Source organism: Dermacentor albipictus, chromosome 8 (assembly GCF_038994185.2).
Source record: "Dermacentor albipictus isolate Rhodes 1998 colony chromosome 8, USDA_Dalb.pri_finalv2, whole genome shotgun sequence".
NCBI classification, from domain to species: Eukaryota; Metazoa; Arthropoda; class Arachnida; order Ixodida; family Ixodidae; genus Dermacentor; species Dermacentor albipictus.
In genome coordinates, this window is record NC_091828.1 from 84,028,417 (window position 1) to 84,047,204 (window position 18,788).

Genomic DNA, 18,788 nt, shown 5'->3' on the forward strand with positions numbered 1-18,788 from the left:
TGGGGGTGGGTGCAAGGGTGTTTTTGTTTGTTTTTATCACATTCACAAACATACAATTGCACGAAGAGACGGCGTGTCCCACGGCACTAAAAACCAGTGGCGGATCCAGAAATGGGCCCTGCCTTACCCGAAGCCCTTCCCCCCCGAGACATGTCGGGCTTCCGAAGCCGACAAAACTCCTGAAGAGAGTCCCCCTCCGTTTCACTGTCTGTTTTGATAAGCCATTTTAAATATGTCCTGGGAAAAACCTGTTGCTGAAGAACTACTATCTATTATGTCACAGTGTTCTAGGTGGCACACAGTTCCTAAATGTCGTCACGCACAAATTCCGCGGAATCCAAAAGCGCGCACCTACTTTTTCTAGTATTAAATACTTAACCAAAAGAAAAATGTTCAAAATGTTTTCAGCAAGGCAGAACTAGTGCAGCTCTTGCTTTTGGGACGCCAGGAATCTAGCAAAATGAATAGGCCACGTGACAGCATGCAGCTGGACGCGCCACAATTGCTCTAAAGCAGTGCGGTCGTCTAGGTTTCTTTCAAGCATGACAAAACAGGCAGAAAAGGGTGCGACGAACCATACCCGGACAAAAGATACGCCGATTAGAGAAGCTTTGACCCCACCTGACCTTCTTTCGCCGAATCAATAACCCCAATTCATTCTGCTTCTCTCAAGTTTATAAACAAGGTAGGTTCGTTGGCAAACTTGAGCCTTCTCACCCACCACAATGCTTTGCTCAAGCAGCATCTGCAGAAAGAGCCGTGCAAAACGCTCATGGCTTCGCGTCTGCGTTAATTTACGAAGCTGGCTGTACAAAAAGAAACTATTAAGTTTGTAGTTGTATAGTAAAGGAACGTTCTACTGGCTTACAAACAGCTGCCTGAACGGAGTGCTCAAAAAGAAAGGGAGAATAATCTAAGAAAGTATAGAGAACCAACGTACAACTTGCGATGCATAAAGTATTTACAACACCGACTAACAACGGTATTTACTGAAATATTTCCCCTCCCAAGTTGGAGGCAGTATTATTGCATGCATGAATAGGATAACAAGCCAATCATTGTAGATATAACGAGATTCCAGAAATTGGCGGGACATTTGCAGACCCATCTTTGTTAACGGAAGAGTGGTGAGGCATTTTTCAAGTGTGCGCGCTACTGCCCACCTGCCAAGTACGTTCGCGATGTCTTGGCATATGTAGACCTGCGCGAGACTCGCCCGTCTCCCCTCGCGAGACGGGTAGGACAGGTGCACATGCTGAATACGGGAAAGAAATACTTTGCAGAATGAAATTGAATTTTGTCAAAACACCAGAGCTCTGGATTGCAGGTTACAGCGTGCACAGGGGCGCTCTGTCAGATTTTAAAGCGAAGCTTTCTATGCCTCCTCCCTCACTTTTTCCAATTCTGCTGCTGCTGCTGTCACTGGCTTGCCAGCCGCGTCGGTGGGTGGTTTGAGAGCGTGCATAATGAACATGAGAGGGACGCGGGGAAGGCGTGTGCGAGTCCTTTTAGCGAGAACTTCGTGGGCATCGCTACAATACTCTTTGGACCTCTTTGGCCGTCACAATGCCCACTGAAACACCCTGGCCATCGACACAATGCTCTCTGGAAGACTAATTACGCGTTAGCCCCCTTCTGCCCACCCCCACCCACCGCGAAAGTAGTGCAGAAGGTGCAGCACTTATTTTTTTGTACTCACATGCAACAGCGCAGAGGAGAGACAGTATGGTACTAAGGGGAGACAAGAGAATACTTAAAGCCAACACCCAGACGAAATGTCATCACAGTTCCCACACTTTGCCAGGAAATAGTTGTTGTCATTCAATAGCCTTTACCACAGCTGCACCCTCGCCGAGCAAAGGGGTTCGGCGATGGTATAGGCACAGCTATTGAATGGGAACAATACTAAATTTCTCTGCTCGTGGTAGTTTGAGGGCGAGCGTAGTTGAGTCGAAAATGACTTGTCTACCGCATGCACAAAATACCTTGATTTTGAATATATCTTCCTCATTACCCGTTCAAATTGCTATTATAAGCAACTACAGTAAGACAAAGACCGACATCAGATTATGACAACGACAACTCACGGTGCTGTCCACCAGAGGGGAATCGTTGTTATATTTGTTCTTTCTTTTGAGCGGTCATAGGCCCCACTCGCTCACCCGCTCATAAAAACAAAGAAAAAAAAAACCCCCGAGATCTGGATTCGCTTCGGTTGCACTTTCACGACAGCAGGCAAAGAAAGACTTTTCGTACTTGGAAACTTAAGGTTTTCGTGTAATTCTGCACATGTGAAATTTCGTGGTGTCGCCTATACGTTTAGAAAGCTATTATGCAAGTACTTTTATATCTGCCGTTAATCCAAGCTATTTAAAATTTGAGTGAGCACTCCAGTTCAGAAATATGAGCATTGTGAACTTCTTGGAAATGCCAATTAAAGCTTTTTTTCTCTCTCTGTTTCTCTGTGCGTAAAAGAAAAGACAGACTCGCAAGTACCTCTGTATCTTATACAATCAGGAAGGGCCACGTCTCTTTACAAATGAACGTCCAAGCAAACAAACAAAAAAGAAAGCATCGACAAATAAATTCACTTACACGCAGTTACCAGCCCACCTTTGCCCCATTTGATTTGATACCAGCCCATGTTTCTTGAAATAAATTTCCAGTGAAACTACCCCTAAACACAGAAAATTGCTTAGAGGTAGCGTAAAATAAATAGCTTGGAAAGTAATACACACACATAGTGTAAAAGAAAATTTGTTTTTATGCCTTGAAAACGAAACCGAAATTGAAATAACTTCCCCCGACGGGTGTCGCCGCTATCGCCGCTACGTCATTTCCTGCGTCTCGCGGCGGGCCGCCGGGAGCACATGTGTGTGTTCTCCGTGACATTCTTGAAGTTGTGAGTAATTAGATTGTTTTTTGCTGCGTTTAGGTTGTACCACCTCGTTGTTTTCGTGTACTTTTGTGCTCATCGACGCGAAGTGAGCGTCCGGAGTGAAGGCGACGCGATTATGCGTGAGAAAGAAGGGCACCAGCGGCCTACGACATCGGTGTTTCTTTGTGACAGTGTGTTTACTACGCCTACGACGGCCGTCATTCGTGGCGAAGGAGAAAACATCTTCCATTCGGCCTGAACAGTGATGAAGTGGACGTTTTGTTTTTCGGTGGAATGCATCGTCAACATGGTCCATCCACTACGTAAACGAAACGGCGTGCCCAGAGTACAGATCGTGACAGCGCTCCGCCTTCAAACCGAGGGCCTTTTGCAAGGCGCATGAACTGCTCATATAAAAGGTACGTACGTAGCCACGTTCAGCGTCGCGTTTTTAATGGTGCGTCATTGTGGTAGTAATTTTCGCGTAATTTATTTAAAGGACAGCGCAAGGTGTGTTGGATGCGAGTGTAGTATATGTACTCCATGCGTAGCCTATGGGCACCGAATGTGAAAAAGAAAAAAAAATGAATGTTTCATTGTTCACGTGTCCTCAACTAGAGTTGTAGAGAATTAAGTACTGCTACGCGTCAGTATTCGGCGCAGGCAGGGAAATAATACTTTGGTTTGACTAATTGGTTCTTTCTGTTACCAAAGATGGGCGCAGACTTATACCGGTGTCACACGGCCACTTTCGAGCACGATTGAGCGCGTTCTGGATCGAAATTTTTGACCGCGATTGGCTCCCGTCCACCGATTGTGCAACGAGGCCAAACGCGTCCAGAAATTCGATTCTAGTCAGGATCGATCGCGGCCAAAAGTGTGCAGTGTGACAACCGTAATAAATGTCGCTAGTGTACTTTCACTCAATTGTTATTATTTTTTTTTTTGTCGGAGGTCCCGTGGTAGGTAATGGCGCAGGCAGCTTGCAATGCTTGTGGTTTCATGACTAGAACTAAGGCAAAACAAAAGAACCACGACCGTCCCGGCTATGTACTTATCAATCGCTTTAAGTTGTGCTCGTTTGTTATGGAAGCTGTCGTGCTGTTGCGGATGAATGCGTGGTTGCGCTATTTGTTTATAAATTTATCTTTTTGTATAAATAAGCACACCGAGCCTAATCAATTTTTTTCTCGTCCTTGTACTCGTTTCTTGGTTTCACGCAGGCGTGCTTATTATTACTATTTGTTTTCTTGTTGTGTGACTGAACCCTGCCTAAGGCGTCCTGTCGGTTGTCAACAGTATTTCTGAAATGAATTGCACTTAGCGTCCTACGGTTATTGTACGCTTCACTACCTTATTTTAATGTCTAGTTATAAAGTGTATGGTTATTGTAACTATTCTTGGCCTTTATATATGTATTTATTAAGCTGGTAAATGCTTAATTGTATTTGCAGTTTTGAGAGGCTCTTTTATCGAGTCGTCAATCTCGAATGGTATTAATGGTGGGTTGTTTTCTTGTGCCCATGCAGTTGCAGTTAGCATGAAGCAATTGCATGGGAACCGACTGGCCGTCTTCGGCCTACACGTTGCTGAAAAGACAGTGAAGACGTCTGACCCGACAGGTATACTTTTTTCATCACAATTGGCCTACATATTTTTTTCACCGGAGGATGAAGACCTCCCCCAGTGAGCTCCAATTACCCCTGTCTTGCGCTAGCTGATTCGAAGTGAAGCCTGCAAAATTTTTTGACTTCATCGTAGTCTACTTCTCTACCATCCTTGACTACCCTTCTCTTGGCATCCATTCTGTAACTCGAATGTGCCACCGGTTATCTGCCCTATGCATTACATGGTTGAAGAAGGCACTTGGGCTAATTGGTGCTCATTGCAGACTTGAGACACCAATAACTAGCGTGAAAAAGACAACATCAAGAAGCACATAAGAAAGAAGTCTAGACTTCAACTGAAATTTTCGCTACACAGAAACATGGAATGCACAGAATGTCGACGGACAGACACAACACAGGAGCTATCGGAACAAATTTATGAACAGGTTAATTTCACTTACGAACATTCTTGGTAAGAGCCAGAGACGGGTGCTTACACACCTATTCCCCACTTTTTTGATGCAAAGTGGTTCGTATATTTCCCTATGTACCTGCTTCTGGAGCTGCCTGAGCACACGATTGCTTTGAAACTGCTCGGTGCATGAGCACGTATGGCGATGATTGGCCATGTGGCCACCAACCACCAAGGCACTCAAAGCTCCCCTATGTGTCCTCAAGCCAAACAGGTCGGTGTTTAAACGACCGCTTGGGGGAACAAAGATAGGGCAGCTGTCATGGCTGGTGGCCATCTGGCCAATCATTGCTGTAAGTGCTCATGCACTGAGCAGTTTCAAAGCACTCATCTGCCCACGCGGCTCTAGAGGCAGGTCGACATGAAAATATTCGAAGCACTTTGCATCGAAAAGCGGGTGATAAGTGTGTAAGCACCCCTTCCCTTGCTCTCGCCAAAAAAGAGTGTTCGTATCTCGAAATGAACCTTCCCATCGATTGGCTCCAATACCTCCTGTGTCAGGCAGGGAAAAGGAAAGATAAATGTTGCTTCCATGCGTTGAGGTCGCATCCCCTGAATCCTATGTTTCTGTGTAGCCAAAATTTCAGTTGAAGCCTAGAGTTCTGTCCTGTGTGCTTCTAGCTGTCGTCCGTTGTCTTTTTCGCGCTAGTTAATGATGTCTCACGTCTGCACTACATGGCCTGACCAGCTCCCTTTTTTTACTCTTTATGTCAGCTAGGATATCAGCTCCTTCATCTACTTTCTGAACCACGCTGCTGTCTTCCTGTTTCTGCTGCCATCAGGATAGGAGTGGACATGACAAATGAAACTGAATGTCATTTAGACAGAGGAGCAGTGAGGCTTCCTGTGCTTTACCTTTTGCTGTTGTACATAATAGTTGAAATTGCACCAACACATCTTTTCCACCTTGTGATTTTCCCATAGCTGTGGCAAATAAATATATAGGCTCTAAGAAACTAGAAATGCAGTTTGCCTAAGAAAGAGAATACTCTTGCACCTAAAGGTAATGTGTATGATGCTCTGACTCCTTTGATGCATGTGCCTTGAGAGGTGTTGACGTTGTTCTTCATTTCTTTCTCAGTAAGCTTTACTTGATGGGTCTGACTTTGTATAAAGAAATAAGTTCTAAAGAAACCATAATACCTAACAGGCAGAATTGTCGAGGTTGAAAGTCAAGTTTTCTTTCATGACATATTTTTTTCAGGATGTACTAGTTGATCCATGATGTTCGACAGACAGCGCAGACTTGTACAAGGGACGTCAAAAGTGGCGAGAAATGGAACAAATGCTATCGCCTCTTTCTCCATCCTTTGTCGAGTTCACATTGTCTAACGTCATCGACCAATACCAACTAGCCCGTTTGCGTACCTGTACTAGTTGAGCCATTTATACTATGGTACTCTAAACCAAATGTGATAAATTCAAAATTGGTGCCTTTTCTATCTTTGTACAAATACACGTTTCATAAAATAGTTTAAAGTGTTATGGTTGATGTCATGTTTTGACACCACCATAACCTCATAAAATATCTTCATGGATGCAAAAGGTGCCTCTTGTGCAAGTTCCGTTCTAGCCTGACACGGAAAACAAACCTGGCAGAAGGTAGAGCACATGCTCTTTTGTAAACAAAACGCATGATTGCATTTTCTTGGCAGTTATTGCAATGTTTTCTGATGTTTATCTGCATGAACATTATCTCAGCTGCTAAAGACACATCACTAGACACTGTGAGCAGAAAAAAGTGATTGTGCAGTACTGTTGAAGTCATGCAACATTATGTTTAAGCAAACTGGCAGGGATGCTAGCTGTTAAAAAGAAAAAGCTGACTTCTAGAAAAATTTGCACTCCTAAATGTGGAATTGAAATTCACTATGCTTATAAGCTACAAAAGATTTCCAGGATGATCAGACTAGTTACACTGGCCATTTGCTGAATCCATAAGGTTCACTGAAGCTTGTTTTTAAATTAACACTGTTTTTATGCAGGGTGATGATTTTCAGTCTTGTGGAATTTTTAAATTAGTCCTGTTGCATATAGCATAATTCTAGTCCTTGAGCAGGAATATTCAAACACGCAGATATATCTAGCACAAGAAATTGAAACATATTAAACTAATTAAAAAAATTTATTATCTTTCGAATGAATTACATTATAGCTAATATAACCGAAAAGAAAGGGGCTTAACCAAGAAACCCGATGTTTATTAATCATATCCTAAGAAGCCAGCAAACACTGACACCAAGGACAAGTTAGGGTAAATTACTTGTGATTAACAAATGAAATAAAGAAATGATAAATTAATGGAAATGAAAGTGGATGAAAAAACAGCTTGCTGCAGGTGGGGAACGAACCCACGTCTTTGTATTACGCGTTAGATGCTTTACCAATTGAGCTACTGCGGGCGCCGTTTCCCCATCACTTTCTTGGGTATTTATGCTTCCTTGTAGAACGCTGGGAGTGTTTGCCAGCGCCACCACATATCTGGGGCACATATTGTAATTTACGAATCATAGCCAGTGAGATTACAAGGTGTATCTACTTGGAATTGATTTCCAGAATGGCGTCAGTTTGGAGATATGCACCATCAAACTTGCCGGAAAAATGCACTGTTGTTCCACTTACTTTTTTAACAAAATGTACTTTTATGCACTGAGGCACAAAAGTGGGTTGTGCACTGATGCACAACCCACTACTTTACCAGTAGTACTGAAAACATTTTGGCTCTTTATCATTAATGCACTGATGTTTAAGCTATAGAATGTCACTTGCCCCATCTTCCTATCTCTTCACGTTCCAAAGTAATCGAGCAATGCATGGCATCCAGTGGTGATGTCCGGTTGAAACAGTGGGCTGTAATTGAATTTCTCACTGCGGATGGTTCTGCGCCATTCAACATTCATTGCCATCTGAAAGCAGTTTACGGGGATGCCTGTGTTGAAATCAGCACTGTGCGTAGGTGGGCAAGTACTGAGAAACATCAAAATCCAGCCGCGTCAAATGTCCAGGATCAGCACCGAACTGGACGGCCCACAATGGCTTCTTATGAGGATCATCAACATCAGGCAGACGAGTTGAATCGGGTCAATCGTAGGATCAAGCAACACCAGATTGCAGCAACACTCGCTATTTCCATTGGTTCAGTGAACCACATAATTAAAAACCTCCTGGGTTACAAGAATTGAACTTGTTGGCTATGCTTCGACTTTTTCATGTCAGTCGTCAGTTGCCGTGACACCCAACAAGCGCAACTCTTCTTGTAACGCAGGTCTTTAATGATGTGGTTCACTGAGGCAATGGAAATGGCGAGTGTTGCAATCTGGTGTTGCTTGATCCTGCGATTGCACCGAGTCAACTCATCTGCTGATATTCATGACCCTCATCAGAAGCCATTGTGGGCCATCCATTTCGGTGCTGATCCGGGAGATTTGATGTGGTAGGATTTTGGTCTTTCACAGTCCTTGCCCACCTCTGCACAGTGCTGACGTCAACACAGGCATTCCTGTAAACTGCAGTCAAATGGCCATGAATGTTGATATGCGCACAACCTTCCACAGTCAGAAATTCAATTACAGCCTGTTGTTTCAACTGGACGTCACCACTGGATGCCATGAATTGCTCGATTACTCTGGAACGAGAAGAGATAGGAAGGCGAGGCAAGTGACATTCGATAGCTTAAGCATAAGTGCATCAATGATAAAAAGTTCAAAATGTTTGCTGTAATATTGGCAAAGTAGTGGGCTTGGAGGTAATAATTTCTGAATTGCCCTCATATAGTTGTGTAGCCTGTCTCTCCTACATTCATGATGTGGCAGATTAAATGCCTTATTCTTTCGAAATAACGATTTCCTGGAAGTAAGCACTATCTGTGCTTGTTTTCTTTAACCTGCTCTTCATGTGATCTTGAAATATTAAAGTGAATGATGCAGGGAAGCGCTGCTAGTCATGTTTCGTGTACTTTTCCTGACATTAAATTGCAACAAATCATTTTGCAGGTAGAAAAGAAGCAGATGGCTACAGTGATCAATGAAGAAATGGCTTCATCTATGATGGCTCGCCTTAGGACATTGGAATGGAGCTACAAAAAGGCATCATCATCCTCGCCTGTGCCCTGGAACTTTGGTTTGAATGAGACTGTTCTTCAATGTAGAATGGCCGCAAGACTTGTCACCACAAGGCATAGTGCAAGCTCAAAATATTGTACACGAGGCTAGAATAAATGACCCTCCATGCAGTCACTCTGTATCTGTGATAAATGAGACCATTTCACGCAGAACACTCCCAAGTGATAATGTGTTTTCTCTCAAAGTTGCTATGCAGTGCGTTTGTAAACACATTACCTATTGTATGCACACCATGCATAGCATTTCTGTGTGCTAGCCTAACTGTAGACTTAGAAACAAACAATGAAGCGCATATGTACCCGATTCCACATGCCGTACTTCAAGGGCTATTATATTGCTCATAACACCCGATAGGTGAAGGGGTAATATATTCCTGATCACACCCTTACACCCCATGGGTCGAAGGGTAATATGTTGTTCAAAACACCCTCAAGGGATAGGGTGTTATTGGAATATAGAATAACCATCATAAGGGTGTAATTCCCTATAAAACCCAGCTTTTTCAAGGGTGCTAGGGGGTTAGTTATAGACACCGAAAAAAACCCTTAGGGGTGTAAATTATTTTACAGTGTACCTGTAAAGACGCAGGAACAAAGAAACATTACCTGCTCGGCGACCTCTTCACCGATCTTGATGAAAATTGTTGCTGTTAAAAGAAAAATGTTGCAGTCTATAGACTGCATCAAGTAGACGTTTTAACATATAGCCTCAGCCTTGTTTTGAAAGATTTTTGAAAGTAGCAAAATTACAAAATGCTCGAGTGTCAGGTTTACAGCTCTTTGACTGGAGAATAAGCTATGAAGCAACGATCCTACAAACAGCACCTGCTGAGGCATGTTTTAAAGCTTACCAATTTTAGGCTCTTTCTAAAAAAGATTACTTGTGAGTGTTTGTAGAATTCAGCTTTCCTTCTTAATGGTGTTGGGCTGCTGAGCACGAGGTCGCGGGATCGAATCCCGGCCACGGCGGCCGCATTTCGCTGGCGGCGAAATGCGAAAACACCCGCGTGCTTAGATTTAGGTGCACGTTAAAGAACCCCAGGTGGTCAAAATTTCCGGAGTCCTCCACTACGGCGTGCCTCATAATCAGAAAGTGGTTTTGGCACGTAAAATCCCAAATATTATTATTATTATTCCTTCTTAAATGCAGCATATATATATATATATATATATATATATATATATATATATATATATATATATATTACCACGAAGCTGTTTATGACTAGGGATATTGCAGGAGTGGGAGTTGTGCAGCATGCAAGCGGTACAAATACGCCCACCCCTCCAAATTGGTTTGGCGGTGTTGTAAGTAAAGTATTGTTATATTTCGCATGCATTTATTAGTGCATTCGAAATTGGCCTCGAGCTAGAGCTTCCCTTTAACAGTGATTTTTAGAAAACAACAACAAACAAAAAATCACTCGCAGAACCCCCAGGCCAGTGCGACGTTCCATATCACAAAAAGTTGCAGCCACCAAGCGAGTTGGCAACTGCGATTTCTTTTTCACAGTGAGTCAGTAAAAAAGGAAAATAATAGCTATGGAGGTAACGATGGTAAACATTTATTTCAATTATTTACAGGGAGAGAGCTGAGGACGACCTTAAGGGCCGGCCCCTTACAAAATCCAGGAGGGATCCCTAGTCCGGGACTCCTCTGGCCTCCGCGGCGGCTCTGGCCCTAGCCACGAGAGCTGTTTGGTTCTCTAAGGTAGAGTAGCCGAGCAGGGTAGCCTCCCAGCTCTCTCGGGTGGGTGGGGGGAAGGGAAGGGTAAGCAGGAGTGCCCGGCACATGTTTTAGGAAGCACTCAGTATATGCTTACTACATTGCTTGCAGAGAAACAGCTGTATACTCCAGGAAGGTTAGCGCTTTGGTCAAAATCCTTTGGATGTCTACGTTCATTTGCTTTTGAGAATGCATTCGTGGTACAAGAACGACATGAGCACATCTTTCTTTATTTTTTCCATAAGCATACGCGAGACATGTTTGCGAATAAAGGAAGACGGCCTGCCAAACGATAGATCCCTTGAAGCGCGATCTGTGGAGTATAGCCACGGCTACGACACACTCGAAAAAAAAAAAACAAGAGCCCTTCTGGATACAAGCATCAAATCTCAGGCGGCTGAGCTATACAAATCCGAAAAAACGAAAAGAAAACGAGATCCTTCACATCTTAAAAAAAAATAAAGTTTGAGTTCAGTGTACGTGACAGTCGACATATTTTGCTCCGACATTCTTCAATCATAGGAAAAGCAATTTCCACGAGTACATCTATAGCCTCCAGGTATAAAATTTTAAAACACGCTCTCTCGTGTCGGCTACCGCGCTCACGCAGGTAGCGCAGCGTTGAAAATTTTAAACCAACTGCTTACGTGTGTGCGCGCGTGCTGGGACAAAAAAAAAAACGAAGAAAAGAGTTGTGCTACGTTGACAGTGAAAATGTGTTGCGCAGGAGCTTTTGGGGAGATTGTCGATGTGCCCGCCGGAGTATACCAAGGGCCCAATGGCTGCTATCCGGACAGGGGTGACGCTCCCTTTGTTTGTTTGTTTGTTTGGGTGTGCGTGCGCTTGTGTTACTTCTGCTCGCGTTTGTGTTACTTCTGCTCGCGCTTGTGTTACTTCTGCTCGCGGTTGTGTTACTTCTGCTCGCGCTTGTGTTACTTCTGCTCGAGCTTGTGTTAGTTCTGCTCGCGTTTGCATTACTTCCGCTCACGCTTGTGTCACTTCTGCTCGAGCTTGTGTTACTTCTGCTCGCGTTTGTGTTACTTCTGCTCGCTGGTCCCACATCATGATATATACATAGAAGGACAGGTCCATGGACGTTTGCGTCAACAACACCGCGGGGGTACAAGCCTCCGCTATATTGACACGATTACCGGTCCCTGTCGTGGCGTCCCGCACTGGGTTCACACAGGCCAACAGCGAGCATAAAAAAAAGAAAGCTGCCACAATGACTGAGAAGGATGAGGGAAGTGGTGTGAAGATAGCATTGGGCCTCGGCTTGCCCTTTCATCTACTCCTTCGGCAGCCTGCTTGCTTTTAGCTGACGTTTTCTTATCTGCATGGTGTGACATTCTCTCGGGCTAGTTGCCTCTCTTGTAACTGATACTTCCCGCGCCATTTACTTCTCAAGGCATTCCTTCTTTTTATCCCTTCTTTTGAATCACGAACTTCTTTCTTCATTCTCAAACCTCCTGCTGTTTATTATTTGTCATTCTTTTTATTTTAGGGTCCTGAACCTTCTTTATTTTTTACGTGCATATTGCGTCTTCATTTTTTTTTTCTTAGCTTTCCGATGTACTTTGTTTTTCTCATTGACTTTTTGACGTGCGGCGCCAGCCGTCACTCGCTTCGCCTGTTCCGGGCAAACACATATCCAGTAACGCGGTTCAAAGCTTTCTCTCGCAACCATCTCTCTCCCCCCTTCCCCCCTTCCCCCCCCCCTTCTTTTTATCCGAGTCTACTACTGCCACTGCACATTTTTCCGTATATAGGGGAGAACAGTGCAAACAGGCCCCTCCTTTTCGTTCCGCCTTCTACATTACCCCATATTCTTTTCTCGATGCCTTTGCTCCTCTTGCTTATGTTTTTCTTCCCGTCCCCCTCGGCTGTCCCTGTTCTGCGCGGTGCTTGGTGCGTATCCACCGAGAGGCTTGCTTCCAGGCATCAAGCTCACGTTCTTTGTCCACACCGCTTAACCTGCTCATTAGGGTCTCGGAGGGAGAAGCCATTTTGTCCGGAGAGTGCACCGGTTAAGGGGGCGAGGGGGGCAAGGGGAGGTGGGTCGGGTACTCGTAGACAGACCCCCCCCCCCCACCTTTTCCATCCTGGATTTTTGTTTTTTGTTTCCTCTACTTGGGTGATTCGGTTCTCGCGAGAAGACAACGTCGAAAACAGCGGAGTTTAGCTCAGCCGAGCAGAAAGAATGTTGTCGAGGTATTCGTGCACTTTTGGACAGCATTTCTCTGTAGTTTTACCAGTTTCTTTGGTTTTTTTTTTAAAGAAACCAGGTCAATGTGGAAAAGGAAAAGCTGAGTTAGAAGGGGTGCTGGTCGAAGCAATGTCGTGTAGCGCTGTGCACGTGTTACGTAACCGGATAGTTCTTTTTTTCTCATCTTCTTTATGGTTTAGATGGCTGTACTTATCTAGTTTCTTGAGACACGGGTGCGGGAAGAGAGAGAGGGTTTTTCTTCCAACTAGTGCCTCAAGCAACAGCCGCCGCGTTGTCACCGTTGCCACGCATGGAGTGTGAGACGGAAATGTATATATCCTGTAGACAGACTTTTCTTGCAGGCGTCGTCTTTGGGATGTCTTAATGCAGCCTGCGTGGGAGCGGGCTGACGAAGCTCTCGCGCGGCTTTGTCACGTTCGTTACTGGCACGGTGACTTCAGCACTTTAAGCGCGTAAGAGGTCGCGCAAGGACGTGATGTTCGGCTGAAGGTCATGTGACGACACTTGGGAGAAGCAAAAATAAAAAATGATTTGTCAGCCCTTCCACTCTGTGAAGAAGGACGAACAGCGACGCTGTGGTGTGTTTTGCCTCAGTGGATGCAGATATATATATATATATATATATATATATATATATATATATATATATATATATATATATATATATATATATATATATATATATATATATATATCCCTCCGCATCCCCCCGCTCTCTCTCTCTCTCTCTATATATATATATATATATATATATATATATATATATATATATATATATATATATATATAGAGAGAGAGAGAGAGAGAGAGAGAGAGAAAGTGAGAGAGAGCGGAGGGTGAGAATTATTGTTATTCTTATTATTACTATTATGGAAAGACGTGGAACACGAATACATATTTTGACTGTGGAGTGATTGATTCTCATTTTTATCAAGTATTGATGCGTGCAAACGCTGCCGCATGGCAGACGGGAATTGCACAATATTTACAGCTTCACTGTGAGCTACGTGATTGCGAACAGCGGCTAGAACTCGGCGTAGTGTTAGATTCCTCTGAGCGGCTATTTGTAGTTTGTTTCGTGATTGTTTCAATAAAACAACAGTCACAGCCGTTTTCTGTAACCATACTCCTTCCATAGACGGCCCTCCATTGAGAGCAGATGGTAATTCTGTAACGCTTACAACTTCACTGAGAACTAAATAATCACGACAAGTAAATGAAACTGAGCGTAATGATAGAGTCGTCTTATCGGCTGATTTCAGTATGATTTCTTTTTTCTCAAGATACCTACATTAGATTGAAAGCTATAGAGCATTCACGAGAAACTGGAGACAAACATTTTTTTCGTGTCGACGCGACGCGTAGACGGACGGACATAAGGATGTTTCACATAACACGATTAGGGCGAAAAAAATCGTTCTGCCGCGCACGTCGCAGAGCGATTTCCGCTGACAGCTATCGCATGCGTTTGCGGCAGCGCGATTTCCGTCGCAGCAATGCGCAAGGTTGCCTCCTGCTCACAAAGTATCCATGCCTGCATCGTTAAATAAAAACCACATGGAAACTAGTCAAATATTCGCATTTTCCTCTTATTGTTCGATAATAGAATAGGTACACCATTTTCTAACGTTTAGGAGCGTTGAGTCTTTACGACAGCTTGCAGATACGGCGAGTGAGGCGCTGCACAAACCGCAAGTATGAGCGTGCGGCTTGTGCGGCGTCGTTGGGGTGGTTCCGTTTAGTACACTCTAGTTTCGTTGTTACCATGGAAGCCACAACTTTTTTCCTGGATGAGTACTTGCTTTTGCACAAGAACACGCTACTATTGAGTGTGCGTGAAGAAGCAGCTGGCACCATTTGTAGCGATGAAGGGGTTGACGACGGTGACGATCATGTGGGTACGTGCCTTATGATGAGGCGGCGTCTGCTCCCGACCTGGATAGCGTGCAGCTTCTCCTTTTAAAGGAATTGTGTAAGCGGAAGAAAACAAAATGTTTATGAAGCTTCCAAGCCGCAGGCGCTGGTGGACACGCCCTATTAAAGCATGACTAAAACTGGCGCGCGACGTTACTCCACAGAGCTACCAATGCGCGGTAAAACAGGAAAGCGCCTATTTTGACGGCGCTTTGTTTAGTCAGACATTGCCCCACTCACATCGCGCCGATCGCTGCGACTGAGCGACGGCGCGACCAACTTGTTGGAATCCGGTCGCGGAGAGCCCACGACGTCGCGACGGTCGCCGAGCCACGGAATTCGCTGTGTCGCTGAGCGAAAATCGCGCCATGTGAAACATCCTATTGACGGCCAACGTAGACGTAGACGACGTAGATGGCCGGAAGGTATCTATATACAGCTTCGCAGCAAAAAACGAAAAAAGAGAGGCAAATTAATGAGCAAATGCATGAGATGTGTATTTTGATAAGCGTGAATAGCTTTCGTTACTTTATATCTGCAACGTGGACGTAGACGACGTAGCTATGTACAGCTACGAGCTATATACAGCATCGTAGCAAAAAATAAAAAATAAAGGCAAATTAACGAACAAATGCACGAGATGTGTATTTTGATAAGCTTGCATGTCGTTCGTTACTTGATATCTGTTTTGATCTGGTGGCCACCTGTCCTGAGTAGGCGCAATGAAAACGACAACTACGTTCTAAAATACTATTCTTACAGAAGTGTAAATACCACGAAGCAGGGATGCACAATGCTAGAGGTGATAAATCGTTTGGAAATGTGAAGGTATGAGGATTGCCACCAGTGAGTTTGAGTGAAGGAAGTAAACTCTGCAGGAATGTAACTGAGGACATATCTTTGTTTAGCGGCAACATTGTGGAACTCTTATGAAAAAGTTCTTCCGATCGCAGGTTCAGGCATCCTACAACCAAACACTTCTGAAAGATTGTAGTTGAATATTTTGTTGGCGAAACCACGTCGCACGTTTTATGTAGTGTTCATAAACTCATCGGCATCAAGGGCTATTCCCCTCGAATTGCAACCCTTTTTTTTGTTGTACTTTCGCCTATTGCTATACGCGGGAATGCCGTGAAACATACATAAACGTCATCGTTGTACTGATGATCTGATGGTTTCCTTGTAATTGTTGTTGTCATTTCTATTCTGTTATGCCACTGTATTCGCGTCCAGTGCAATACACTCTTTCTTCTAGCCAATGAATTTGCGCCATATGTGATAGTGAACTTATCTTTTTTTTTTTCAGACCCGGAACGGGGAAGGTTGGAGTGACGAACACAAGGATTGGTTCTTCCTCGTCCTCGTCAAATTTTGTGCTCGTTCCCACCCACTGGGTAAGTTCCAACTCTTCCAACAACGCACATTGCTAGTATGGTTTTCGTTACAACAACAACAACAACAACAATAGCAACAACAAGTCATTAGTCTGCACGGTACTCGCAGCACAGTCACAGCGTAAGCTGGAGGAGCGCCTCCATAGGAGCCCTATTTTCGCCACCACGCGCTACCGCGTCTTCGCGGCGAAAGCTCTTTGCGTCGTTTTTCGCGAGAAGGATCTGAACTGTCCACCCGGCATCGACGGCAAGCTGCGGCTTGCGCTGTGGCCTGTCCTGCTCTGTGCACAATGGTCTGCTCACCCCGACGTTGCTTCTGGCTTTCGTATTTCTTTTTTTTTTTGCATTGAATACTTCATGATTTAGTTACTATTAGCGCAAGCCTTGTCCGGACGATTGCAGGGATGTATGCCAACTGCGTCAAAAAGTACAACTATGAATTCACTAACTTAGCCAAATCCCACCGGATTCTTTGTCCTGGCACCTCTTCTCAAAAGAAATTAAACGTGGTTTCATTTAGTTTGAACATATTTTATTGCGCACTATAACAACCGAGAACTTGGAGGGCGCAGCACAGTTTTAATGGCTTTCGTGTCATTGAACTTGAATAATTTAATTAACTAATTAACTAATAACCAACTAAAATCAACTAAGTAACTTGGTACTTGCAGAATACCAATTCTGTAATCCTCGTTAGAAAATGCGTTCGCCACGCAAAAGGAACGGTTAGCCTGACAAACAAACAATTTCGCAAATGCCAAAGTTCTACTTGGCAACATAATTAGTGCTTTGACAAATCATCAACCGAAAATCAAAATTATTCAGAACTCTAACCAATGGCTTCTTCACTTTGTATTCAAGTTCGAAATTTTTCTACGTCTCCATTTTCTGTTCGTTTTTTCATTGTTGTTTAGCGCAGAGCACTCAGCGCTGATTACATAACCCACTTATCTGATCGATTAATCAAGCCTGTTGTTCGAGCTCCAGTCATTCGCCAACTCCAAACGACCAGTCAACAAAGAAGTGAAACATGAAGCGAACAGTGTGCGGATGTTAAATAAACACCTTCACTTTGTCCGAACGTTACGCACATTAACAGAGACTGCGTGACGTAATTGAGTCGAGGTGCTTCCCCTCGCAACGTAGCCCTTCTGAAGAATTGGCCATTTCAGTGAATCATAGAGTTTTTTGTAAACCACGAATTCGGACAGCTAAATTGATTAACGATTAGCGGCAGTCGGACAAGGTTGCATTTGAACACACAGCTTTGTTTTCGCATGCGTTCACACTTCAGCTAATTGGCTACAAACGTGAAATTGCAGATCCGATCAAAAAAAAAGGTAACACAGCGCATTTGTACTTCGCGCCCAGATGTCAGGTTCGAACGCAGGAGTGACATAACGATACGTAGTTGCAAGCATTAGGGAGTGGTGAAGCCTTCGTTAGGAGCGAACGCTTACTTAGAGAGCTTTAGTTTATATACTTGGGAACACAGAATTCTTTTCTACCTGTAGAAGCCGATGTTGATGTCAGGATGATACTTGTTCCTTTTGAAAACCGATGTCTACTGACAGCATGTAATTTTTTTTTTAACCATGGCTGTCACTTTTTCTTTATTAAGCGAACTGTGTGATAAGGATCGCTAATTCTCTCGTACTCATATTTCGTACACAGGTGTCATTTCGCGCCTGCATGCCGTTGTTGAAATACCACGGTTACGTGCATTACCCGCTTGTTCCGTCCGGTAGAAGCACTAATGCGGATTTTACGGGCAAGCGTACATGACGTACATGTATGTACATGTACGTCATGGGCAAGCGTACATGTATGTGCATGCATACATGTACGGGCAAGCGTACATGTATATTTGATGCCCCGAAGGAAGCGAGCGGCGGAGGAGGAAGGCGCCTGGAAGTGGAGAAGAGAATGGCGCGTAGGGGAAAGTAGGAAGAAGCGCGCTGAGCACACGGCATGCCCACGTTACCCAGAGGAAAGTCTAGGTGGCGTTGAGCGAATCGTCGCGGAGGAGGAGGGTAGGTGGAGGCACGCTGGGTTGAGCTCCTCTGCCAATTGCTGCGGGTTCTGTCTGCGGTATGGACGTACCGGTTTCGCCTCACCATAACATTGTCCCCTGTATGTGCGAGCAAACGCGTTCTACTATGATCCTACCATGGCGGCTCAATCTCGAGCGCGCAAGGTTGGAAAGCGCGTAGGAAGCGCGCCGTCTTTCATCGCACGCAAGGAACCGGTGGGAAGAGAGGAGGGGGGGGGGAGGGCGTTGTACTCTGGCGGCTGCTGCGTATCGCGAGAATCGCGCAAGCTCCACCTTGAACGCGATCTGCAATGCGAGCAGAGCGTAGGCATCCAGACGCACCTAGAGCCGATAGCTTCGTGTGCGCTCTACCGCCATTACGCTTGCGCGTCACCCCCGCTCACGGAGTGGAACGTCA

The 18,788-nt window shown here is 44.5% G+C and overlaps 1 protein-coding gene and 1 long non-coding RNA gene across 4 annotated transcripts in view; both read left to right on the forward strand.

Moving 5' to 3' along the window:
* The window catches only part of Nmdar2 (NMDA receptor 2), a 256,773-nt gene that overhangs the window by 61,957 nt on the left and 176,028 nt on the right, over positions 1 to 18,788 (forward strand). For 2 of the 3 annotated variants that reach the window (XM_065427668.1, XM_065427670.1), the window contains exon 2: positions 16,251 to 16,338. The gene's annotated coding sequence lies outside the window, so the exon portion shown is untranslated. Of the gene's footprint in view, positions 1 to 11,583; positions 11,603 to 16,250; positions 16,339 to 18,788 lie in introns of those variants that run through there. The other variant, XM_065427669.2, reaches the window with a different exon arrangement.
* Positions 2,796 to 9,127, forward strand: LOC135898592 (uncharacterized). Its single transcript, XR_010563372.2, has 3 exons — positions 2,796 to 3,297; positions 4,408 to 4,500; positions 8,950 to 9,127. It is a non-coding gene; the product is annotated as an uncharacterized lncRNA (long non-coding RNA).